We start from the raw sequence: 26251 nt of genomic DNA, 5'->3' as shown, positions 1-26251 counted from the left end.
AATCATGCCTGGCTTCCTTGGATCCAAGGAGCTGTTACTAGAACTAATTTCTCCACATAGACACTCTCCACAGAAACCTTCGGAGATATCTTTCCTAATTGTTTTTTGTTCATGAGGACCATGTTCGGCCTCCCCAAACTAGAGAAGCTGGTGATTTTTTGAACCCTTTTTTCCTACACTATTGTAAGCAATTCAGCAGGCTAGCACTTTCATCCCAGCATCTGCTCTAATCACTGAAGTATCTTTTCGGCATCTTTCAAAGATCTTGGCAGTGAGGAAGGAGGCTGTCTTTTAAATCTTCGCTGTGAAGATTGAAGAGAAGAGAACAAGGCACAAGCGGCTTTGTAGCCCATGGCTATCACCAAGCTGCAGGGTTAGGGAACAGGGAGTGCTCAAACCAATTGTGGCTTTTTGTAGGTACCTATATCATCTCGTAGCTGGGCAAGGGGCCAAAAAAAAGTACCCCTCCCCCTGAAACCTCCTTGGGGGCCTTTAATTCTAAAGAGCAAATGGAAACTCAAGTCCTCACATATAAGGAAACTTCCTTTTAATATCTTAGAAAGATTCTGATAGTTGAAGCTCGGGAATCACAAGGGACATGTGGAATTCTTTGTGTTCAAGGGAATTCAGTCAAAGTGTGTCCAGGGAGATTTATGGGTGAGAGAGGCATGAAAACTAAGGGCCTATTTTCTGCTGGTCCATGCACGGAACATCCTTTAGTACTCATGGAAATGTGAGCTATTGGGCATGGGCAAAGTCAAATGGTCATTAAGAGAATGATAATTATAATAATGGCATTTGTTAAGCACTTACTATGTGCAAAGCACTGTCCTAAGTGCTGGGGTAGATACAAGGTAATCAGAGTGTCCCACGTAGGGCTCACAGGCTTCATCCCCATTTTCCAGATGAGGGAACTGACATCCAGAGAAGTTAAGTGACTTGCCCAAAGTCACACTGGTGACAAGTGGCAGAAGCGGCATTAGAACCCACAACCTCTGACTCCCAAGCCCGGCTTTTTCCACTAAGCCACGCTAGAAGAAAGGATGGGGCTGATGCTAATATCATTCAGTTTAATCGATCAAATTTATCTAGCCCTTACTGTGTGCAGGGCACTGTCCTAAGCACTTGGAAGAGGGCTTATAGCAGATAAATAATGTTGGTATTTGTTAAGCACTTACTATGTGCAGAGCACTGTTCTAAGAGCTGGGGGAGATACAGGGTGATCAGGTTGTCCCACGTGAGGCTCACAGTCTTAATCCCCCTTTTACAGTTGAGGGAACTGAGGCACAGAGAAGTGAAGTGACTTGCCCACAGATTTGGCAGACAGGTTCTCCTCTAGACTGCAAGCTGGTTGTGGGATGGGAATGTGTCTTCCAACTCTGTTCTGTTGTGTTCTCCTGAGCTTTCAGTACAGTGCTCTGCACACAGAAAGTGCTCAATGAATATCATTGATTGATGGAGGGGGAGACAGATATTTAAATACATTATGGTTCTGTACATAAATGTTGAGGGTGGGGTGAATAAAAGGTACAAATCCAAACGCAAGGGCAATGTAGAGGGAGAAGGGAGTAATATTCATTACAAAACTTCTCAGTAATAATAATGTTGGTATTTGTTAAGCGCTATGTGCAGAGCAGTGTTCTAAGCGCTGGGGTAGACACAGGGGAATCAGGTTGTCCCATGTGGGGCTCACAGTCTTAATCCCCATTTTACAGATGAGGTAACTGAGGCACCGAGAAGTTAAGTGACTTGCCCAAGGTCACACAGCTGACAAGTGGCTAAGCCGGGATTCGAACCCATGACCTTTGACTCCAAAGCCCGTGCTCTTTCCACTGAGCCACGAAATTCTGTTCAACTCTTTCCCCCTTCATATATGACACCCTCCCCACCTTCAAAGCCTTATTAAAGTAACATCCCCTGCCCAACTAAGCCCTCATTTCTTCTATTTCCTCTCCCTTCTCTGTCATCCTTGCATTTGGATCTGTACCCTTTAAGCCCTTGATAGTCACTCCACCCTTGGCCCCACAGCATTTATGTACATATCCATAATTTACTGTAATGCCTGTTTCCTCCTCTAGACATTAAGCTCTTTATGGGTAGGGAACATCTCTGTTGTATTGTACTCTCAAGTGCTTAATTCAGTGCTCTGCACCCAGTAAGCGCTCATTAAATACCACTGATTGGCCCCATTTCCTTTTCTAAAATCAAGAAAACAGAAAAACAACGGTGCATATTCATGGGTCCTTTCACATTAATTCCTCCCTGAGTGTAGACTCCCATGTTGGTTTATTTTTAAATTTTTTTGAAGGACTCATAAAAACAAGGTGTTCACCAGGCCCGTGAGATAAAAATTACCAAACAGAAGTACCAAAATGGTGGAATCAAAGTCAGACTAGTCCAAATCTTTTTCTACAATGATCCTAAAAATAGAAACTGAGGAATCTCGGGAAGAATAAATCGATTTTTGTTAAAAAAAAATACATTATCACTAGGAATTATTGAATACAGATTCCCTTCAGCCCATACAGCAGTAAAAACATTCTGGTAATTTTCTCCTCAAAAGCAGAGAACGAGGAGACTAGCTGGGCTCGCACATGGACTGTTCTTTGGCATCAAACAGTGCTTCTTCAGGGGAGTGGACTTAGCCTCCAGTGATGAGCTCAGGGTGCCCATGATCTTTGTTTAGCAAGTAGATGGCATATCCTGACGAGTCAAAGTTTCTCTGGGATCAGAGTTTCTCTGGGTGATAAACAGTGTGGCCTAGTGAATAGAGTATGGACCTAGGAGTCAGAATGACCTGGGTTCTAATCCCAGCTCTGCTACTTGTCTGCTGTGTGACCTTGGGCAAATCACTTTGCTTCTCGGATTACCTCTTCTGTAAAATGGGGATTAAGACTGTAAGCCCCATGAAGAACATGGACTGTGTCCACCTGAATAGTTTGTATCTACCCCAGGGCTCAGTAAAGTGCCTGGAACATAGTAACACTAAAAAAAGATAATAATGAAGATCTAACAGCTTCTAGAAAAGAATCAACACCACCCCCTCACGGAAAATAAAAACCTTAAAACATAAACTGTTCACTTTGGCCTTATACAATGGCAAAAAAAAAAAAAAAAACCCAACCATGAGCCAATTTGGCTTGGAGCCTTTGGGGATGGTAAATGTGACAGAGGCTCAGATCTGGCACTATCGGAACAAAAGGCCAAATGATATACATTTTGAATGCCAGGAAAAGAAAAAGTATAATCTCTCGCAAATAACATGGGCCTGCCATCGTCCCCGGCTGGAGGGGACTCCACGCGTTACAGCAGCTCCATCTCTCCTGGGATGGAGCAGGATGTTGGCAGCTGTGCAGTGGTGCTATTGCCAGCTGGCCACAGCACCCTTTTGGCCTGGGCTCAGGAAGCAGTCCCACGCTGAAGCTCGTGCAAAGGGGAAACATTGTTATACCACGGCTGTTACTGAAGAGGAGGTGAGCGAAAGGCTCGGGATCCCCCTCGGAGTCACAGCTGCCGGAGGCACTGCTTGCTATAACTCATCTAGACTCCAGATCGACTTTGGGGAGAACAAGAAAATCTCCCTAAGTACTCCCGGACCCCCCACCGAGAACACTGCAGACCAAGGGAAAGAGTCAACTTTGAATTTTGGAAAGGAAAACACACACACAAGCTTTCTGGCCATTTTCAGGAAACTAGCCAAGGCAACAAATTTGCTGACTTTGTAATTTCTCACTCTATTAGGTATAGACTCTCAAAGCCATATTTCTTGTCACATTCATTGTTTAACCACACCATTCTCTTTCAACCGTCCATGCTGGTAACTTGGGTAAGCTTCATTACTGAAATGTTCTGATTCAACAGATGTTGAAGGGGAAAATATTATCGGAAACATTTCCATACCTCTTCCCACAGTGGAACAAGTGAACTGACATTATCTGTCTAGACACGGGCAAACCCTGGCACCTCTGCCTGGGGATGGCAGGCCAAAGCCTCCCGGCTGGCATATTAAACTCGGGATGTTGGATGGGTCCTGGTTATTACACCATTTGAACCATCACGTCTGGGTCTGTTGTTATTACGAGGTATTTTTCTATCACTACTGTAGCTTTGGAGTCCTCCGGTGCCACTGGATTCCCTGCTTACCCTCTTCTGCTTCTCTCCTACACTCTACCTACCCTTTGGTTGCAGGAACACCGTGTGAAGAGAGATTCTGGAGCTGTAGCCATGATGGCTCAAACTCCAAATAGCTGGCAATACTGGAAATGCAGCAACAGCTCCCACCACGTACCTCTCTCGCTTCCCCAGATGCTCTCCCACTGCACCCTCCCTTCAGAATGGCCCAACCCTGGAAATGATCGCTGATGCCTGGCCTAGGAGAACAATGTCTTCCCAAATAAGAAGAGTCTACCTCAAGAGTGAGCTCCAGTTCCAGCAATTATATATTTCATGATCCACTCAGCAGATGATCATTTAGACTATTTGGATCGTGTTCAAGTTTCTAAATAGGGAAATGGGATACAACACTTTCCTGAGAGTTTAATGTACAGCTAAATCTGTTTTTCCACATGTACCGAGCCACCCGGTGAAAGATCATAAGGCGCTTTCTAAGGATTTGTGCTCTTCGTGTGCAGAATTCTATTTCTGAGACGCAGCGCAAATATTATATTCGCCTTCAAAAGCCAAAGAATATGAAGATTAACATTGAGCTCTGCCCAGGTTTCATCTCCTCTGCCCTACCCTTGAGTAGCCAGCGATGTAAAACCCACATGAGGATATCACATAGCATGGAACTGTGATGATCGCAGCAGCTGCTCTGTCTATGAATATGAAAAGGCAGTGCTGCTTTTCCATTTCTGCTCTAATTGTTATAGCCTCATGTGAACCCTAGTGCCTCAGCTCTCCCAGCCAATGGCAGTGAAAGGATTGTTTGAATTATTTTTCTGCTCACATAGTTGCATGTCTTTTCAAGTCTTGAACGTTTCTGTCACAGACATTCCACACTGTCCCTGGGTTTATATTGTTAAAAGCTCTAATATTTAACTTAAATTTCCCATTCTGCATTTCAAGCTCACTGGATTTTCATTCTCGCTTGGTTTATTAATGCAGTCAAATCAGTACCAGTACTTTTTTTTTTTAAGAATACATTCTCCAGGTCCCTAGATATTTATCAAATCCATTCCCCTGTGGTTTTCCCTTCCCTTTTCCAAGCCTGTTTGGTTTTTGATTTATTACTTTCTAATACCATCACAACTGATAACTAATGTTCTGGGTGTGACCATCTGCTATCTTTAAGAGCTATTGCACATCATGCAAATGTTAAATCAGGATTTATTTTAATAGTTCTTTTTAAAAAATTCAGCCAGCCAATTAGTCGCCTTACTGAAAAAAAAAGTTGGGAATCAGGTGAATATAGATAACCCTTGTATAATTTATGTTTATTTTTTAATTTGCTCTGTTCTGCCATTCTTTTGGAGAGAATTTTTTTTTCATATTTGCCAACTTATATGTTCATAGGTTAAAATCTTACAAAAGTACAAGGAATGATTACATTTTAAGAAAGGTGATAAACTACTGAAAAAAGCTGCAAAACCAAATCCAACAGAGTGATTATCAGAACTTCATAAAAAGGGAAAAGAGAATTTGTTTTACTCAGCTGGCTCCAATCCTGTAAAGGATACTGTTGCTCAGGTATTTCAATCAATAGTATTTATGGAGCACCTACTACGTACACTTGCAGTAAAATCTAAGTACTTGGGAGAGGACAATAGAGTAAGAAAATGTAATCCAGGCCACCAAGGATGAAACATCTAGTGGGGGAGATAGAAGAAGAAATAGAAGGGTAAAGGAGTAAGTTGCTATATATAGAAGTTCTCAGAGTGTGTAATTGGCACAGGACTGCTGAGCTGGTAGAAGAGAGATGTGTGTCCTGTAGAGAAGAAAATTTCATAGGGGAAGGCCTCCTGAAGGAGATGAGATTTCAGAAGAGCTTTGAAGATGGCGAGAACATTATTTGTGGAAAATAAAATTGTTTCTAATATTCTGATTATTAAGACTACTGAGCTTAATCTTTTGCTCTTCATCATTAAGTGGACAAAAGACACCATTCTCTCTTCAGGATGAGTAAAAATGCTTGGAATTTTAGAGCTGCCAAAAGCTATGAAGTAACAGTAAAGCATAGACTATGCAGCATTCAGGGATGGGTTGCCCACAGAGAAAAGGGGCAGAGTCAAGAACTCTGACAGGTGTCATCATGAATGAGTGGGCCTGCCACCAAAGGACAGGTTACGCTTTTAGTTAAGGTGACCATCTGTCCCACTTGAGGTAGGACTATCACAGATTTTGATGCTTGGTCCTATCATTCATAACTGTTAGGCTTTCGTACACGGCAACAGCATTGCTAGAGTATAGAGAAGAAAGAAAAAGGAAAACACAACTCACCTTCCCCTGGCTGCCCAGAGTTCTCAATATGGCTGCCTTACTGGGAACTCACAGGAAGGTGATGAGGGTGGGAACTCCAGGAGCCAAAGTCAAAATAGCATTTCCTGAGCACCCAGTTGGTGTGGCACTTGGGAAGCACAGAATAATGCAGTGACATGTTCCCTACCACAAGGAGTTTACACTCTAATGGCGGCCACTTGTCTGCTGTGTGACCTCATCTGTAGAATGGAAAGTAAGACCGTGAGCCCTATGTGGGCCAGGGCCTGTGTCCAACCTCAATAGTCTATATCTACCTCAGCGCTTACAACAGTGCCTGACACATAGTAAGCATTTATCAAATACCATTAAAAATGACCAAACCTAAGTGCTTCGGGGAGTACAGTAATTTATCTTGCCACTGCTTCCCCATATATATGAATCTCAACATGTGCATGTGTGTCTTGGGAAGTGTGTCCTGACTCTGAAAGTGATGAGAGACACACTAGCTCTTCCATTCATCACCTTCCCACAGGAAAAGCCCCAGAAGGAGCCATGTGGTGAAAAGTGCCTACTTGAGAGGAAAGCCTCCTGTGCCTACTCCTACCCTATGGTTTTTTGTGGGCATTTCTTTCCTGTTAAGCACTTACTTTGGGCCAAACACTGCACTAAGCACTCTGGTAGATACTAGATCACCAGGTCCCATGTGGAGTTCACAGTCTGAATCTCCATTAAACAGATGAGAGAACTGAGGTACAGAGAAGTGAAATGACTTGCTCAAGGTCACACAATAACCAAATGGAAGAATCAGAATTAGAACCCAAGTCCTCTGACCCTCAGATGTGTGCTCTTCCCACTAGACCATGCCGCTTCTATAAAGAAACAACTCAGGGCAAACTCTCAGAGTGAAATTTGGGAAAGCTTAGGCTCTATTTTATAAGTGGCTTCCTGCGCCATGAGGAATCTGGGGAAGATGAAGCCATTTTGGGATGTGGTTTCTCTAGGAGAGCGGCAACAAAGCCTCCCAGGTAGGCACGTTCCTTTGCTCCAGAGCTCCAGAAGGGGCAACTAAGGGACTAGGAAGAAAAAGAGCATTCATATGTGACTCTTGGCTGAGGTGGGGAGGAATTCAGTCTTCTCTTTTTCTCTTCTCCTCCCACCCCCTTCCCCAAATTAGAGCTCCGGCTATCTATCTGATTTCAAAAGGGGAATTTCAAAATCTTCCAGACACTTGAAGATTATGTAAGTTGACACACCAGACTGCAATTGCTCATGTCAACAGATACTTTCAAAGGTAAATTGTGTCAATATGAATGTAGGGACTTCAGAAACTTGTCCTACTGGTTTGCTCCTTTCACAGCAGTCTGAATAGAACAGATTTATCTCCAGCACTGGAACAGCAATGAAAGGGGAATGAGGGATCTTTTTTTCTCTTCTTTCTCCTGGCTGCTAAGTGGTCCTTTCATAATCCCTTCTAAACGCATTATTTCATCAAAAGATTTCATCTGATACCTTATGAAACACTCTTCTTGTCCATTGTCTCTCCTAAGTTTCATAAGTGTCCTAAGTACAGTGCTGTGCACACAGTAAGTGTTGAATAAATACAACTGATTAATTGACTGATTTCATTCTAGATCCTCAAATATAAGATCATCAAGGTAGAAACTAAAATACAATTCATGGCCTCCAAGGCCCGGTCAACCACAGGTAAATAAGCCAGTAAGTAAATCTTCAGCTTGTGGTTTAAAAAGTTAATTGCCCAGTTGGAGTATTGTTTGAGGAAATGCACACTTGCACAGACACACAGCAGACACACAGATACTATTTGTGTGGCCCTCGATGCTTATTTGAATATGTCTGGCTTCTCAGTTAACTCCAAAGTCAACAAAATTTCAGTGCTAATAGTAATAATAAAAATTACTATAGATTTTTATTATACAAAATGACCCTGTGCTAGTTTGAAGAGATACAGGAAACAAAGTTATCACATCAGCTACAGTCGCTGTCCCACAAGGGCTCATAATCTATGAAGAATACAGAGCCATTGAGGAAACTGAGGCACAGTTAGGTTAAAGTGATTTCTCCAAGGTCACACAATAGGCCAATGACAGAGTTAGAAATAATACGCAGATTTCCTGGCTGCCAGGCCCAGGCTCTTTCCATTAGGTCTTGTTGCTCATCAGAATTAAACCGAATGGACCTGAAAGGCTTTTTTTAAAAAAAAAAAAATTTATCTTTTAAAACAGGCCTTATCACAGCTGACAAAGATTAGGTATTTCTCTGGTCCCTGACCTTAGAAAATGAAACTTGGTAAAGAAAAGGCAATCAATCCTTTTGGCATTTGGTAAATCCCAACACCAAGGAAATGCTTATCACCCACTTATATATGCACTTGTTATCACAGAGCACCCCACAACCCCCACTCTTTTGCTGACTTGAGAAGGATTCACTTCATCATCATAAAGAAAACCCAGACCCAATGAGTGGTATTTACTGAGCACTTATTCTGTGCAGAACACAGTATTAAGCACTTGGAAGAGTACAATACGATTGAGTTAACAGTCATTTTCCCTGCCCATAATGAGCTTATTGTCTAGAGGAGGAGACAGGCAATAATATAAATAATTGATTATATTCATAAGTTTATAAATCATCCTGTCTGAAGTGAAGTTGCTGTTTACGGGGTGGCCGCCTGAAAGCAACAGTGGGAGAGAAAGAGAAATGATGGATATGTCCTTTATGGAAGTTTTTTGAATCTGAATGGGACAAAGAAAGGACATGCATTTTAATCTTGCAGCATATACCTCCAACTTGGCAGAGTTCCAGGAGCAAGAAGAGTGGGGCAGTTGAAGTTAACATAAATGAACACCAATTTGAATAAAGGTATTGCATGAGAAAAATTAGATCACAACAGACAACTCAAATCATTCATTCATTTAGACTTTCTATCTCAAGCTGAGAGCTACTAATTAGTGCGGTTTCTTTTATATGCCTAAAACTCCAGGTGTGGGCCTGTGTGTTTGCATGTCTGATCAAACATAACTGTACATAAATGTAAGTAAAAAGGGAAATAAGGCACTGGAGCTCAGGCCAAGGAAGTCTGAATTCTAGAGGCAATTAGAGTGATTGATTTAGGTGAGGAAATGAAAAGGTGCCAGAACCCCTACCAAATAAGGGTCGTTAAGCAAATTTTAATTTGAAAGCTAAAATTGGAAGGAATATTTTTACTGCTGAGCTTCTTTGCTGGGTCTGAAGTCAATCACTCTGTTTTTTGTTTGAAACTGTAAGTTTCACTCTTCAAATGTTTATAAGTCTAGAGCATCCACCCTCTACCACAGCACTTGGCTACTTCCTGCGTGACTAGAGAATGAGCTGGCACACTGGAAAGTAAGCCAAGCTTTTAAGATTTTTTTGATTCCACCCTTTAATTTTCTCTTTAAACGCTGAAGTAACAGGAGATTAGTGGAGATGTATGAAAATATTTTCCTACTTCGCCATTTGCTGCCTGCTTTAAACACGGCGCAGTTCTTCATATGGTGTTGCTGGCAAAAAGGAAATTCTCGAACTCCTTTTACAATATGATCATCACCTGGCTACGAAGAAGAAAGCAAATCTGGCTGCTTATTTTGGGTCTCTGGCACTTACGACTTATGCCGTAAGAGGACCTGAAAACCCAACAGTGGCTCGGAATGACATTTTCGCATTGCAATCAGGTTCGCTTGGCCACGCTACAGCATGTCACATGAGTGGTAGATCGTGGCAAACCAGTAAATTGGCTCGAGTTAAAGAAGAAAACTGAAGGATGTGCAGGCTTAACGTGATCCACCTCACTGAGCTCTAAAAGCCTCCAATAGTTTAATGTCTGGAAGTCTGACTCAAGCACCGAAGCAGGCAGAAATTCACTTCTTTTAAACTCTGCCAGTAGGGGTCACACCTTCAATGAGTTGTGGAAATTGTCACAAAATGGCAAGGAGGGAAACTAAATGGAAAAATTGAGGGAGAGATACAAATGGGCCAAGTGCATATGCGCTCCTATAAATATAGGCAAAATGGCAGGCCCAGATATACTTTCATTTATATAAAGAAGCAGCAGCGAAGCAGAAGCAGCACCAGAGAAGCAGCGTGGCTCAGTGGAAAGAGGCCGGGCTTGGGAGTCAGAGATCAGGGGTTCGAATCCTGGCTCTGCCACTTGGCAGCTGTGTGACTGTGGGTAAGGCACTTCACTTTTCTGTACCTCAGTTACCTCATCTGTAAAATGGAGATTAAATGTGAGCCTCATGTGGGGCAACCTGATGACCCTGTATCCACCCCAACACTTAGAACAGTGCTCTGCACATAGTAAGCGCTTAACAAATACCAACATTATTATTATTATATACACACACACATATATATATACACACACACCTGTTCCTTTGACCATTTAATAATAATTAATAATGGCTAGGGTATTTGTTTAGTGCTTTCTATGTGCCAGGTGCTGTACAATGAAAATAAATAATTACAGTATTTGTTAAGAGCTAAGTGTCAAGCACTGTTCGAAGCACTGGGTAGATACAAGTTAATCAGGTTGGACAGGGTCCCTGTCCCACATGAGGCACACACTCTTAATCCACATTTTTCATATGAGGTAACTGAGATCCAGAGAAGTTAAGTGACTTGCCCAAGGTCGCACAGCAGACATGAAAAAGCCGGGATTAGAACCCAAGTCCTTTTGACTTCCGGGCCCGAGCCCTACCCACTAAGCCACGCTGCTTCTAGAGCTGGTCTAGACTGTACACTCGTGGGCAGAAAAAGTGTCTGCTAATTCTGCTGTACTCTACCAAGTGCTTAGCACAGTGCTCTGTACATAGTAAGTGCTCAACAAAGACCATTGACTGAATACAAGCATATAGGGTTGGACACAGTCCGTATCTCCAAATGGGGCTCAGAGTTTTAATCCCCATTTTACAGAAGAGTAATAGGCACAAAAGTTAAGTGACTTGCCCAAGGTCACACAGCAGACAAGTGGCAGAGCGGGGATTAGAACCCAGATCCAAGCACTATCCACCAGGCCACATTGCTTCTTTGTGCACATTGTAGAAGAACAGTAAATTCATTTGTTTTTGTTTCCTGGGTAGTGCCTGAGGTGGTGCAGTTGGTAAGGTTTCATAATCACTTGCAGGGCGGCACTGTATCTGACCAAAGTATTGGGAAAAGAGTTAGAGGTAGAAATAGAGTTAGTGACAGAATCGGAGACTGACAGATTCTCCCTCCCCATTGTTTGCTAACTTAATGTGGTCCTAGAGAAGCGACTGTGACCTGATAGAAAGAGACCAAGAACTGAGAGTGAAAAGACCCGGGTCCTAATGCCAGCTCTGCCATTTGCTTACTGTGTGACCTTGTACAAGTCATTTAACTATGTGCACCTCAGTTTCCTCAACTGTGAAAATGGGGATAAATACCTGTTCTCTCTCCCTCTTAGACTGTGAGCTCTCAGGACAGGGACTATGTCTGATTTGATCATACGGTCTCTAGCCTCAAGCTTAGCACAGTAGTTGGCATATAGTAAGCACCTAATACCTTCAGTGGTTGTGTCGATCTAAATGGAAGGAATGTATTTCAGGCCTGTCCTCTTCAATGAGATGTGTCAACTGATGACAGGAGTGACATTTAGGGGGAAGAAGTTCTATTCAATTCTGGGAGGAAAGGCGTTTTAACCTAGTATCCTGATCAGATTTCAGGAACCAAATTAGCTCCCTTGTAAAAATCTTGATCGAGAAGCCTTTTCCCATGGAATTATGTTAATGGAGGACCAAATAGGGCCCAGGGTTTTAGATTCAATGATTCAACAATATTAACTGATTTTGCCTACTGCATGCAAAGCAATGTGTTAAGCACTACGGAAGAATACAACAACTCTCTTTCCTCATGTCAGCAGAGTTGCCACGTGAAGCTCCTGCTTCGGGTAATCCATTATAATCTGACAAGAAATGTATCTTTCTCGGCCTGTACGCAAGCTTTTTTTCCCCTGTAGAAATAATTACCCTCTTAAAACCAGGGCTGGGTGCATAATTCAGCCAAGGTACCAAACCTGTCTGAACTGGATGGTTTCCTGTTCAGCTCAGCCTGAGTCCTCCCAACAGATTTTGGCAGGCTTGAACCTTCCCGTGAGGCTCCCCAGCTTCGTAGTGTGAAGATGGTCAAATCAGCCCATCCACATTCAGCAGTGATGATTGTCCTGAGGCACATCAAACCACCAAATAGCCACCTGCTGTCACCTCCTCCATCTCTAATGGATATGGACCATCCAAGACAGTGGTACTAATGGGTAGCATAAGCTAGATTCCTCGAGTGCTAGCTGGGTGACTCTAAGAAATGGCAGCCCCTTTTTCTTAGTACACAGAAATATCCATACCACTCCGTTCCCTTCCCTCAGCTCGAGATCAGGAACCAAGTGAATAAGGAGCTAAAGCTAACTGAAATGAAACACTGTCAAACTCTCGCTAAAGGTTGAAGTAGTTATGGAAATTAAGCACTGATGCATGGGACTGACTGATCCTACGTCTTTGCCTATTTACATCGACTTTTCCCCCATTATCCCAAATGATTGATATAGTTGTAATGCATTTTTGGGAGGTGATTGTTAGCAGAATCACACTTGCTCATTGCTTCTCTTATGATTAACTAACAAGCCGAGAAGGTTAGAAAAGAGACTTTGGAATTTCAGTCAGAGATTGGATTGTTGAAAAAGAATAATGTCCTAAAAATATGTAGTACAGGCCTTTCTTGAATGAAGTGGTTTCTGGTTCATCACCTTGCTTATATAAAGAAGAAATGGTAAAGCAGTGATTTGATCGGCTAACATCTTTTTTATTAGGTTAAAGAAACCAGAAATTAAAGTCCACCTTCTAGAAAGGCACCACAAACCCATATGTAGGTAGTTTTGAACGTTTACAACCATCACTCCTAGCAAATAACCTCCTACTTCACATTCTCCATGGCCAAACGCTCCCAGGGTACATTGCTGGGTGCAACTCTAGACTGTAAGTTCGTTTTGGGCAGGGAATGTGTCTGTATTATCGTATTGTAGTCTCCCAAGTGCTTAGAGCAGTGCTCTGGACACAAGAAGCGCTCAATAAATATGATTGAATGAATGAATGTACCTTTACTAGTGGTCCTCTAGCGTTTGAAGTACATAGTAGAGAATCAAATCAATCAATGGTACTTATTGAGTGCTTACTGAGTGCAAAATACCATACGAAGCACTTGGCAGCATACAACGGAGATGGTAGACACATGCTCTGTCCACAAGGAGCTTAAAGTCTAGAGAGGAAATATAGCATCGGTCACACCTGGATCTTTTTAACGACATCAACTGTATGGCCAGGCTTTCAGTTGCTTCACTGAATCTGATGACTTACGCACTTTCATCGAAGTACAATTTCTCTGCCTCAGTTCGTGTTTGAAGATATCTCTTGTCTACCTTATGGCCCAGGGAGATTTGCATGCCAGCTGAAAAAATGTGTGGTCGCTTGTTGGCTACAATTAAATGGCTTTGAATTCTATTGCTTAACAAACAGCCTGATTTACAAAAGGAAACATGAACTTGGCTTGGCATCGCTTCTCATGGAGTAGGAGTGTTTGGAGCAAAAAGTAAATAACATGATTAGGGCTGACAATACTCCAATCTCTCCTCTGAGTTGTTCTATTAATATATAAACAAAATGACCTACAGAGTCTCCCGGTAATTTCGCCATATGGGCCGAGAAAGCTAACCATACTCTTTCTTATTTTCCTTTTATTCTAGTGAGATTTTTCAGCATTGGCCTAAGATATTTTAAAAATCCAAAGCCCTCAAGTACTTGGACAAAAATGAAAATCTCTTTCAAAGCCCAATGACATATAGATAGGGAATGTTGTTGTGGTTTTTTTTTTAAATGGACTCTTTTGGCGCTGAGTAAAGTTATCATTTTCAGGTTGTTAATTTTGGTACCACTTCAGAGAATATCCAGCAGGACAGTATTTTCTCCATCTAGCATGACTGCATTGGGTTGAAATTTGGGGGAAGGCAGACAAGGTCTCCAAAGTTGAGCTCTCAAGAATCCAAATGTTAGACTCAGGTTGGAAGTAATGCATAATCAAGAACCCTATCTCCTTTAAAGTAATCAAATGGAAATTAAACTGGCTAGTGGAGGATAGAACCTTGGCAAGTATCTAAAAGGTTTTACAGAAGGGCAACTTCAACGCACACAGTGTTTTCATCCACATGTCTTCAGAGTCCATTCTGTGGGAAAGATGACTGTGATTTTCCTTTCAAAAAACTGCACAAACCCAGCTCCTCCTTGTCCCTGTCTTTTCCATTTTCGCTGTTGTCATTGTGCTCTCTGGCTAAGTTCTGGCTAAGCTTCTCACCTTTCTGTAGCCTTTTCTCCTCCACTCCCATCATTAATGCTTTTGTGTTTCCCATCTCCAGCCCTCGATCTTGGGAGCTGACATTCCATGAATGTTTGCCAAGTCGCCTCCTCTTCCTTCTTTAAAACCTGCTGCAAACACATTAGTTCTGCCCCAGCTAATGCCATGAAACAACCCTCGACCATTAAAAGCACTGACTTAACTAGATGTACTTATTCTAATTAGTCCCTGTGTAACCCTTTCACCTGAGAATATCAAAGTGCCCTACAAGCATTAATTCACTAATCTTTCAGCCCTTCTGGGGGGTAAGGTAAGAATATTGTGGATACCTTTTTATGTTGCAATGGAGAAATAAGCAACTTAAAGACACCTGGTTTGCTGTAAATCATCCAGTGAGTCAAGAGGAGCCTAGGATTATACCTCGCCAAGCCAACTGCCTCCTCCTCCTCTCCTCCTCCTATGTCTGAGCTGAAATGAGCAACTTTAGCCTAATGACTTTGTGGAGTCGGGAAATGATTCCGTCTCCCCTGTTTTCCTACATACCTGGCACTAGGAAACAATGTTATATTTAAGAACTGCTGATGAACGATTGTATTGGAGTTGGAAAGAGGCATTGGGGTGTAACTCAAGGATCTGCGTAATAATGTCTGAATTCAATTGAGATGGGCATGTTTTGTGGATTATAAAAGAGAAAAGAGGATTCATGTTCGTAAATAATTCCCGAAATTGGAGACCCAGTAAATAGTGGGGACTAAAGTAACTAGGCTCCAAAGGATTCTGATTATGGGAGGAGATTGTGGGGCAGCAGATGGCAAATTCCGTACACAGCAGACAATTTACTCTAATGTGCAACAATAAGCCTGAGAACATGGAACAAAGCTGGGGAGAATTTGCTGAATAGACCAGTCAACCAGTGCTCGGATCGGAAGGAAGATTGTGGGTTTGCTCAAAAAAAACGAAGAAAAAAGAAAAGAAAAAAAAATCTGCCTAGTCCTAAACCTGGGATGAGAAAAGGCCGCAGAGTTGATTCATTGCAAAGAAGAACAGCGGGTATATTTGGATAGATCACTTGGCAATCCCTCCTGATTGCCACCACCCACGGCAGTTACTAGGGAGGGGAGTTTTCCCATTCCCTCTCACGGGTCTTTACGGATATTTTTTCCATACTCTGTCCCTGGGAAGATGACCACCCAAAAGGACACATTAGCAGAGAAATCCAGAAGCCAACATTTCTAAGATACAGTCAACATGACCATGTTTAACCTATGAAAGAAAGGAGCAGGCCTTCTAACAATGGGACTTAGTACCAAAGTCGGAAACATGGAAGAAATGGCTCTCAGCCAGGCAAGAGACACTGAAGCCTCCACTTGAAGGAAATAGTAGTTTCCGAGTCTAAAAAGAAGAGCTTGAGTCAACAGGCTGAAGGGAACAGAGCAGGCACTGGTGGTTATTCGTGAATGAGAGCGGAATACAGACTGCTAGAGATGTCGAGAAGATAAGGCAGAGTTGGTTCTGGAACAAAAGGAAGATGAAATCTAGATCTTGTAATAAAAATTCAAGTGGAACAGCCACATTTAGTTAGACATAAAGGGTTCGAGGGAGACTTTGGTGGAAAACTTGGTCAACTGAATTTGGACACTGGGCCTAGATATTTTCCTGTCGTCGGGGAGGAAAGAGAGGCTGCGGGGTATAAGTAGGCCAGCAGTGGTCCAGGGTAGAGCTTTTGGGTTCTTGTTCCACATCCCTACTTTCACTGCCTGTGTAAGGAAGGATGGGTGGGAAAGGAGCTTAGAGTCTAAATAACTTGGGTGCTCATAGCCCCATCAATAAATCAAGCACACTGGGAACAATTGCTTTTTTTAATGGTATTTGTTAAGTGCTTACTATGTGTCAAACATTGTCCTAAGCCCTGGGGTAGGTCAAGCTAATGAGGTTGGACACAGTCCCCGTCCTGCACAGGGCTCACAGTCCAAACTTCCTAAAACCTTTCCTGCTTTGAAGTCTCTGTAAAGCCCATTACTTGGTGCAAGAAGACAATCCATTGCCCTCTACTCCCAGTAATGCTCTCCCTGCCCCTCAATACCTTGGAGAAGCTGGGTCACATGATGCCAACTCCTCCCTGCAGGCTAGACTCCATTTTTCTGTGACACTGCAGTTCCAATAGTCACCGCACCACAGTTGCTGTCTGGGCTAAGGGCAAGATGGCACCAGTGCCTTTGAGACAAACCCGGGATCTAACCCCAGCTCTGGACTTGTCTGCTGTGTGAACTTGGGCAAGTCACTTCACTTCTCTGTGCCTCAGTTCCCTAATCAGTAAATGGAGGATTAAGACTCTGAGCCTCACGTGGGACAGGGACTGTATCCAACCTGATTACCTTGTATCTATTCCAGTACTCAGAATAGTGCTTGACACACAGTAAGCACTTAAATACCATCATTATCACCTTGGGCTAGTCACTTCACTTACCCGTGCCTCAGTTCCCTCATCTGTAAAATGGGGATTAAGACTGTGAGCCCCATGTGGGACAGGGACTTTGACCAACCTGATTACCTTGTATCTACTCCAGTGCTTAGAATAGTGCCTGGTACAGTGCTTAAATGCCACTAAAAAAAACCCAAAATCCAAACCCAATGCATTTTCCATGTCTACCCCACTCCTTCCATCTTTTTACCATCAACTGGGAGAACTGGGAGGAATTCAGGGAGATGTTCAGACTCAGGAGAGGAACAGATTCACCTTCCAGTAACCACCTATTGCTACCATGCTCAGGTGCCCAAATGCAGAGTCCTACAGCTTCCCGACCCATCCTTCCAAATGCCGCATCTGACCCCTTGACCCTTTGTCCTCTGAGAGAGGCACAGCCAAGGAAAAGCTATGGATGAACTGGCCCATCTACAGCGTCGGTGAGTCTCCAACTAGAGCCGGATTAAGGGAGGCCATTGAGTCAGCATGTAATTAAAGCTTTCTCTGCATGACAAGGCCACCCTGCAAGGGAGTCTGGAGAGAGGTCTGACAGAAATCATTCTGACATGATCAGCTATATGGTCAGCCCTCATCGACCAAACAAAGCTCCTCACAACTCACAGAACCTACCCTGGGCCAAAACAACAATCGAGAAACCAGATCAAATGGGTTTGTGGGTCTGGGCTTAAGCACATCTCCAGAGTCGTGCTACAACTAAAGAAAAACTCTTGAGAATAGTTAGTAAGGTGTGTCCCAAGATCCTTTTAGTGCAGAGCTGAGATTATTGGTGCAGCTTCTGCCAGCTAAGAAAACGGACTGCCTTTCTCAAGCCTCTGCCTCAAAGTATAGCCTCCAGTAATCTTTAGGTCTCACCTTGTACTAAAAATGTTCACTCTGAAACTTGCAAAAGCAGTGACCTCTGGCAGATGGGCATGTCTTTGCTTTTAACATTATTTAGCTTATAATTCAGGCTGCTCCTGTGATCCCTGGAGGCAGACTGGGGGAGGAAGTGACATCTGCCGGTCCAGGCCTCGGTGAGAACAAAGGCAAATAACCTTACTTAGCGTTCAAGGACTGGGAATGAATCTGGCCTCAACTTTGCTTTTTCAGAACATTCCCTTCATCAGGATATTCCAGGTGTAAGCTGTTCAGACTAGACTCCAAATTTCACCTACTTTGACATTGTTGCGTACCATCTCACAATATGGCTAGACATTCAATACTTATACATTTAGATGGAAACTCACTAATAGGGCTATTTTACATGTGGAGGCATTTTAAGTTACCACCTTCCTCCTTTACGAAGTGCCTCTCCCTTAAGTCTTCAACAGAACCCAGATGCTGCAGTTTAGATCGTCTTAAATGTTGGATTGCTTTTTAGAGGAATTAAGATAGGACAAGAACTGCCTACAGCAAGGACCTTTTCATTCATTCAATAGTATTTATTGAGCGCTTACTATGTGCAGAGCACTGTACTAAGCGCTTGGGATGAACAAGTCGGCAACAGATAGAGACAGTCCCTGCCATTTGACGGGCTTACAGTCTAATCGGGGGAGACGGACAGACAAGAACAATGGCAATAAACAGCGTCAAGGGGAAGAACATCTCGTAAAAACAATGGCAACTAAATAGAATCAAGGCGATGTACAATTCATTAATAAAATAAATAGGGTAACGAAAATATATACAGTTGAGCGGACGAGTACAGTGCTGTGGGGATGGGAAGGGAGAGGGGGAGGAGCAGAGGGAAAAGGGGAAAATGAGGGTTTAGCTGCGGAGAGGTAAAGGGGGGATGGCAGAGGGAGTAGAGGGAGAAGAGGAGCTCAGTCTGGGAACGCCTCTTGGAGGAGGTGAGTTTTAAGTAGGGTTTTGAAGAGGGAAAGAGAATCAGTTTGGCGGAGGTGAGGAGGGAGGGCATTCCGGGACCGCGGGAGGACGTGACCCGGGGGTTGACGGCGGGATAGGCGAGACCGAGGGACGGCGAGGAGGTGGGCGGCAGAGGAGCGGAGCGTGCGGGGTGGGCGGTAGAAAGAGAGAAGGGAGGAGAGGTAGGAAGGGGCAAGGTGATGGAGAGCCTTGAAGCCTAGAGTGAGGAGTTTTTGTTTGGAGTGGAGGTCGATAGGCAACCACTGGAGTTGTTTAAGAAGGGGAGTGACATGCCCAGATTGTTTCTGCAGGAAGATGAGCCGGGCAGTGGAGTGAAGAATAGACCGGAGCGGGGCGAGAGAGGAGGAAGGGAGGTCAGAGAGAAGGCCGACGCAGTAGTCTAGCCGGGATATAACGAGAGCCCGTAACAGTAAGGTAGCCGTTTGGGTGGAGAGGAAAGGGCGGATCTTGGCGATATCGTAGAGGTGAAACCGGCAGGTCTCGGTAACGGATAGGATGTGTGGGGTGAACGAGAGAGACGAGTCAAGGATGACACCGAGATTGCAGGCCCGAGAGATGGGAAGGATGGTCGTGCCATCAACGGTGATAGAGAATAATAATGAATAAATGTGGCATTTTTTAAGCACTCACTGGGGCGAGCACTGTACTACGTGCTGGAGTAGATACAAGTCTGTAGACTGGAAGATCCTTGTAAGTAGGAAACTTATCTACCCACTCCGTTGCATTATACTCTCCCAAGCACTCAGTACAGTACTTGGCACAAAGTAAGTTCTGAATAAATGATATTGACTGATTAACTGACACAAAATAATCAGCTCAGAGATGCTTCTTGTCCCACAAGGATCTCACAGTCTGAAGGAGAACAAGCACTTAACCTCCACTTTACAGATGAGGAAACTGAGGCATGAGGATGTTTAGTGACTTGTCCAAGGTCTCCCAGCAGGTAAGTGGCAGAGCCGAGAATAGAAGCCAAATTTTCTGACTCCCAGGCCCGTGCTCTTTCCACTAGACTGTAAGCTCATTGCAGGGGAATGTGCCTGTTATATTGCTACAGTGTACTCTCCCAAGTGCTTAGTAGAGTGCTCTGCACACAGTAAGCACTCAACAAATACGACTGACTGACTGAGCCATGTTTGATTATCCCAGGCATTGACCAAAATTCCAGTCAAAAGTTGTCAATGGGTCAGTCTTACCCTATCAAATTTGGTGGATCAGTTTACTCCTTAATTTCCAAAGGCCATTTCCTCTTGGAGCACAATGACTCTGAATTTTCCAACTGTTTTGCTATGTAAAGGGGACTTTTAGGAGTCAGCATGGTTCCCCCACAAGGGAGCCAGTAGTATCTATTTATTTTGATCCTTTGGGAGAATTCAAGGTGCTCAGGCCATCCCTCTTGACCCCAGGGAAATATCATTCTATCAGTAAGGGTGTTGGAAAATAGGATGGAGGGCAACAGGATTTTGGAATTGATGGTCCAGGTGAGGGGGCAGAGGGTTGATGTGTTTGCGAGTGGGAATGTTACTCAATGTATGAATGAGTCCCATTACAGGTGACTTCCGGGTAGTGGACTTCCCAATGTAACAAGCATTTTCAGAATGGTGTGAACGTTCTTATATTAGTTCTCAGCCGTAGTAATGCTTTATCCCTAAAGTCCTAGCGTAGGTTTCTCAATTAACAGAGAGAAGGAGCACGACTTAGTGGATGAGCACGAAACTGGGAGTCAGAAGACATGGGTTCTAGTCTCACTCCTGCCACTGGCCTGCTAGTCTTGGGCAAGTCACTTAAACTCGCTGACCCTCAGTTTCCAAATATGTAAAATGGCAACAAAATACCTGCTCTCTCTACTTCTTGGTCTACTTCTGTAATTCAAAATAGAGAGGAAAAGAACTTATTAGATCGTGACCCTCTTGTGACACAGGGACTGTGTCCAACTTGAATTGTGTTCCAAAACTTATCCTGATGCTTGGCACATAGTGAGGGCTTAATCTATTCTAATAATAACAATTATTATTACTAGATAGCAAATTATTTCAAAACATTCTCTGGAAGTCTGCAGTTTGCATGGACTCGTGGTAGCAATCAATTGTTTTTCCTCCCACTCTCCAGCATCTTCAGCTAGGACAAGTATTATATTTCCTCCACTCTTGAAGACAAGGCAATCCTATATCTTCATTCATGTGTCCCTGGTTCCTCATCCAGGTTTTGTTATTTCGAGTCTTCCTAAGCTATTATTATCTTGGGTGTCGAAGGGAGTAAAATGGCAGTAATTGTGCTTCCACTCAGAGGTGAGCTTGTTCATCAGTAGCTCTTTGCTATGTTACTTTGGGGAAGTCATCTCACTTTTCTGTTTCCTTGTCTATCACTTGGGGATAATTCCTGCCTCACCTACTGCACCAGGATGATGTGTGTTTCAACCAGTCGATGTTGGCACAGACACTTAGCTTTTCAGAGAAAGGTGTTGTTATATTACACCCCTGTGGTGAGACTGGAAATCATTTATTATGGAAACTCTAATCTTACTGCTATTAAATCCTTTGTATATTAATAACTGTGGCATTTACTAAGTGCTTACTATGATCCAACTACTACGCTAGAAAATCAGATCAGACACAGCCCCTGCCCCAAATGGGGCTCCCAATCTATAAAGATCAAAGCATGCTGTGTTTCACTGATTCTCCTAATTCCCTCTTGGGCACCTGCCTATTCCCAGTGTTTGTAGCCATGTACATATTTTGATACTGAGAAGTACAGACGTTGAAATTATTTTCCCTCTGCCTGGGACCACTTTCCAGGTTACTTTCATTTTCACTCTCAACGTCAAACATCACTCACCTTTCCTCCCCAACCTTACCTTTCCTTTGGTAATTCATTACATACCTCCAGAGTGGCGACTGGAAGGACAAGAAAAAACCAGATGACTCCCTAATGGACCTGGAAGCCCAGAACATACGTGGTGTTAGGTACCTGATGAAACATCATGGAGTCATCAGGACACAAGGTGAGGTTCCTCATGACTATCCACTGAACCTAGGGTATGGGGTAAGGGAGACACCTGAACTTTCATTCATTCATTCATTCATTCAATCATATTGATTGAGAGCCTACTGTGTGCAGAGCACTGTACTAAGCTCTTGGGAGAGTACAGTATAACAATAAAAAGACACATTCCCTACCCACAGTGAGTTTACAGTCAAGAGTGGGGGAGACAGACATCAATAGAAATAAATTATAGGTATGCATATAAGTCCTATGGGACTGGGATGGGGGAAGAACAAAGGGAGCAAGTCAGGGTGATGCAGAAGGGAGAAGAAGAGGAAAGGAGGGGCTTAGTCTGGGAAGGCCTCTTGGAGATATGCCTTCAGTAAGGCTTTGATGGAGGGGAGAGTAATTGTCGGATTTGAGGAGGGAGGGCCAGAGGCAGGCCGTGGGCTAGGGGTTGGCAGTGAGATAGGCGAGACCAAGGCACAGTGAGAAGGTTAGCATTAGAGGAGTGAAGTGTGTGGGCTGGGTTGGAGAAAGCGGGATGTAGAAGGTGACATGAAATTTTCCATTAGTCTGGAGTCATTATATTCCTCTTCCATGTCCCCAAAAAGCCAGCTACTACTTCAGAGCTTTGGGACTTGGTAGAGGAATACTGGGAGTCTTAGGTGAAAATACCAGAAATAAAGACATCTAGTGGTGCAATGTACCATACAGGGGTGATTGCAATTGAAAATTCTGATAAAAAATTAGATGACTGGCCACACTAAATACTTGCCATCCATGAAAGTTTCTTGCAGTCTAAACCATTTCCTGTGGTATCCACATTCCATATGGATTTTTTTAAAAAACTTTCCAACTCTTTGAATTTTAGTGGTGCCCTTTATCTTAGTGTTGTAGGATTTGGTAAACAGCAGAGCTATGTTGCTCCGCCTATACCTTTAATGGGTTTGGAAATTTAATCATATTTACTCTGTTTTCCTCACAGACGATAGAGTACCAATCTTTGCAGTCGATCCTCATCGCCTCATATGTGAGCTACTCCATTCATGCAAGAGTAATATGCCACAGAAGCAGCATGGCCTAGTGAATAGAGCACAGGCCTGGGAGTCAGAAGGACCTAGGTTCTAATCTCAGCTCCACCACTTGCCTGCTGTGGGACTTTGGGAAATGCCCTTAACTTCTCTGTTCTTCAGTTACCTTATCTGAAAAATGGGAATTGAGGCTGTGGGCCCCACTTGGGACATGGACTGTGCCCAATCTGACTAGCTTGTATCTACTCTGATTGGATTGTAAGCCCGTCAAAGGGCAGGGACTGTCTCTATCTGTTACCGATTTGTACATTCCAAGCACTTAGTACAGTGCTCTGCACATAGTAAGCGCTCAATTAATACTTTTGAATGAATACTACAGTGCTTAATTCAGTGCCTGACACATAGTAAACCCATTGTGGGTGGGGAATGTTTCTATTTTTATATTGTACTCTCCCAAACATTTAGTATGTGCTCTCTACAATGAGTGCTCAATAAATACAACTGAATTGAACTGAACATACTAAGTGCTTAGTATATATGACACAAACCACCCCCCAAAAACAAACATTTGAAAAAGAGGACAATTTTAATTTCCCTCCTCGTAAAGTTTTCCTTAAAGTAAAGCATTTTAAATATCACTACATCCAACTCTAATTCATAGATCTGCCCACCCATCAGATTCAACAAATATCAGACCCCTAAAGAACATAATAGAATATTTTCCTTTAGTATGAATGAAACAGACTTCTTGTTAACAGTCGATGGTATTTATTGAGCTCTTCTTGTATGCAGAGCCATGAATTAGGTGCTTGAGAGAGCACAATACAACAGCGTTGGTAAACACATTCGCTGCTAAAAACAAATTTATAGTATAGAGTTTATCTCAACGAATCCTGAAAAAAAAAATGGGTAAAAAGCTCTGGGGGAAGAGAACAATGCCACTTAGGAGCTGAAGGAAATTCAAACGTACTAAAGCAGGAGGTTTTTCCTAAATGAATTACAGAGTTTTCATTTACAAGTATATGATTTAAAAAAAGTGAAGGCACATGTATGCTCACAGTTGTTTCTGGGTAGTACATGTTGTATTGCCACAACAGTACACGCTGAGTAGACACTGTTAGACGAACAAGCCCTAATTCTTCAACAACACTCTGTTCAGTGAAAAATACATATATGGGAGAACTAACTGACTGTTCTGCACCACCATTCCAGTGTTAATCTACATCCTAGCCAATCACCATGGCCCCAGTGGGATAAGACTTGGGGTCTATATAAACTTAAAAACCAGCAAGTTGACAGGACAAGACTAAATCATTGAGTATAGCATGGCATCGTGGATAGAGCATGGACCTGGGAGTCAGAAGATCATGGGTTCTAATCCCAGCTCTACCACATGTCTGTTGTGTGGCCTCGGGCAAGTCACTTCACTTCTCTGGGCCTCAGTTATTCATCTGTAAAATGGGATTGAGACTGTGAGCCTCACGTGGGACAGGGACTTAATCCAACCTGATTTGCTTGTGTCCACCCCAGCATTTAGTACAGTACCTGGCACATGCATATTATGCGCTTAACAAATACCACTATTATTATTATTATTTAGGGTAGAACCAGTTGTGTGGAACTAAAATATGGTTACCAAAAAATCTGGTCTCTTTATAATAATAGTGATGGCATTGGTTAAGCCCTTACTATGTGCCAGGCACTGTTCTAAGCGCTGTGGTAGATACCAGGTAATCAGGTTGTCCCACGTGGGGCTCACACTCTTAATCCCCATTTTACAGATGAGGTAATGAGGCACAGAGAAGTGAAGTGACTTGCCCAAAGTCACACAGCTAAGTGGCCGGGATTAGAACCCACGACCTCTGACTCCCGAGCCCAGGCTCCTTCCACTAAGCCACACTGCTTCTTTATGTGGAGCCTGGGTTGGGCCAAAAAAGGAATGGGATCAGAGATCATTCCTTAACTCCCATTCTCTCCTAGACCCCCTCCAATCTGGCTTCCGTCCCCTCCACTCTACCGAGACTGCTCTCTCTAAGGTCACCCATGACCTCCTTCTTGCCAAATCCAATGGCTCCTACTCCATTCTGATCCTCCTTGACCTCTCTGCTGCCTTTGACACTGTCGACCATCCCCTCCTCCTCCATACCTTATCTCACCTTGGCTTCACGGACTCTGTCCTCTCCTGGTTCTCCTCTTACCTCTCTGGCCGATCATTCTCGGTCTCCTACGCTGGAGCCTCCTTCCCCTCCCATCCTTTAACTGTTGGAGTTCCTCAAGGGTCAGTTCTTGGCCCTCTTCTGTTCTCCATTTACACTCACTCCCTCGGTGAACTCATCCGCTCTCACGGCTTTGACTACCATCTCTACGCAGATGACACGCAGATCTACATCTCCGCCCCTGTCCTCTCCCCCTCCCTTCAGGCTCGCATCTCCTCCTGCCTCCGGGACGTCTCCACCTGGATGTCGGCCCGCCACCTAAAACTCAACATGAGCAAGACTGAGCTCCTCATCTTCCCTCCCAAGCCCGGTCCGCTCCCAGACTTCTCCGTCACCGTGGACGGCACGACCATCCTTCCCGTCCCGCAGGCCCGCAATCTCAGTGTCATCCTTGACTCGTCCCTCTCGTTCACCCCACACATCCTATCCGTTACCAAGACCTGCCGGTTTCACCTCTACAATATCGCCAAGATCCGCCCTTTCCTCTCCACCCAAACGGCTACCTTACTATTACGGGCTCTCGTTATATCCCGGCTAGACTACTCTGTCAGCCTTCTCTCTGACCTCCCTTCCTCCTCTCTCGCCCCGCTCCGGTCTATTCTTCACTCCACTGCCCGGCTCATCTTTCTGCAGAAACGATCTGGGCATGTCACTCCCCTTCTTAAACAACTCCAGTGGTTGCCTATCGACCTCCGCTCCAAACAAAAACTCCTCACTCTAGGCTTCGAGGCTCTCCATCACCTTGCCCCTTCCTACCTCTCCTCCCTTCTCTCTTTCTACCGCCCACCCCGCACGCTCCGCTCCTCTGCCGCCCACCTCCTCGCCGTCCCTCGGTCTCGCCTATCCCGCCGTCGACCCCTGGG

The 26251-nt window shown here is 43.8% G+C and overlaps 1 long non-coding RNA gene across 2 annotated transcripts in view; it reads left to right on the top strand.

The window, feature by feature from the left end:
- The window catches only part of LOC120638379, a 125526-nt gene that overhangs the window by 81850 nt on the left and 17425 nt on the right, over positions 1-26251 (top strand). The window contains exon 5 of one of the 2 annotated variants that reach the window (XR_005660015.1): positions 22043-22157. This is a non-coding gene — a long non-coding RNA (uncharacterized LOC120638379). Of the gene's footprint in view, positions 1-4188; positions 6044-22042; positions 22158-26251 lie in introns of those variants that run through there. The other variant, XR_005660016.1, reaches the window with a different exon arrangement.

Source organism: Ornithorhynchus anatinus, chromosome 5 (genome assembly GCF_004115215.2).
Source record: "Ornithorhynchus anatinus isolate Pmale09 chromosome 5, mOrnAna1.pri.v4, whole genome shotgun sequence".
Taxonomy (NCBI): Eukaryota; Metazoa; Chordata; class Mammalia; order Monotremata; family Ornithorhynchidae; genus Ornithorhynchus; species Ornithorhynchus anatinus.
The sequence above is the reverse complement of the archived record's forward strand: the minus strand, read 5'-3'. Positions and strand labels throughout refer to the sequence as shown.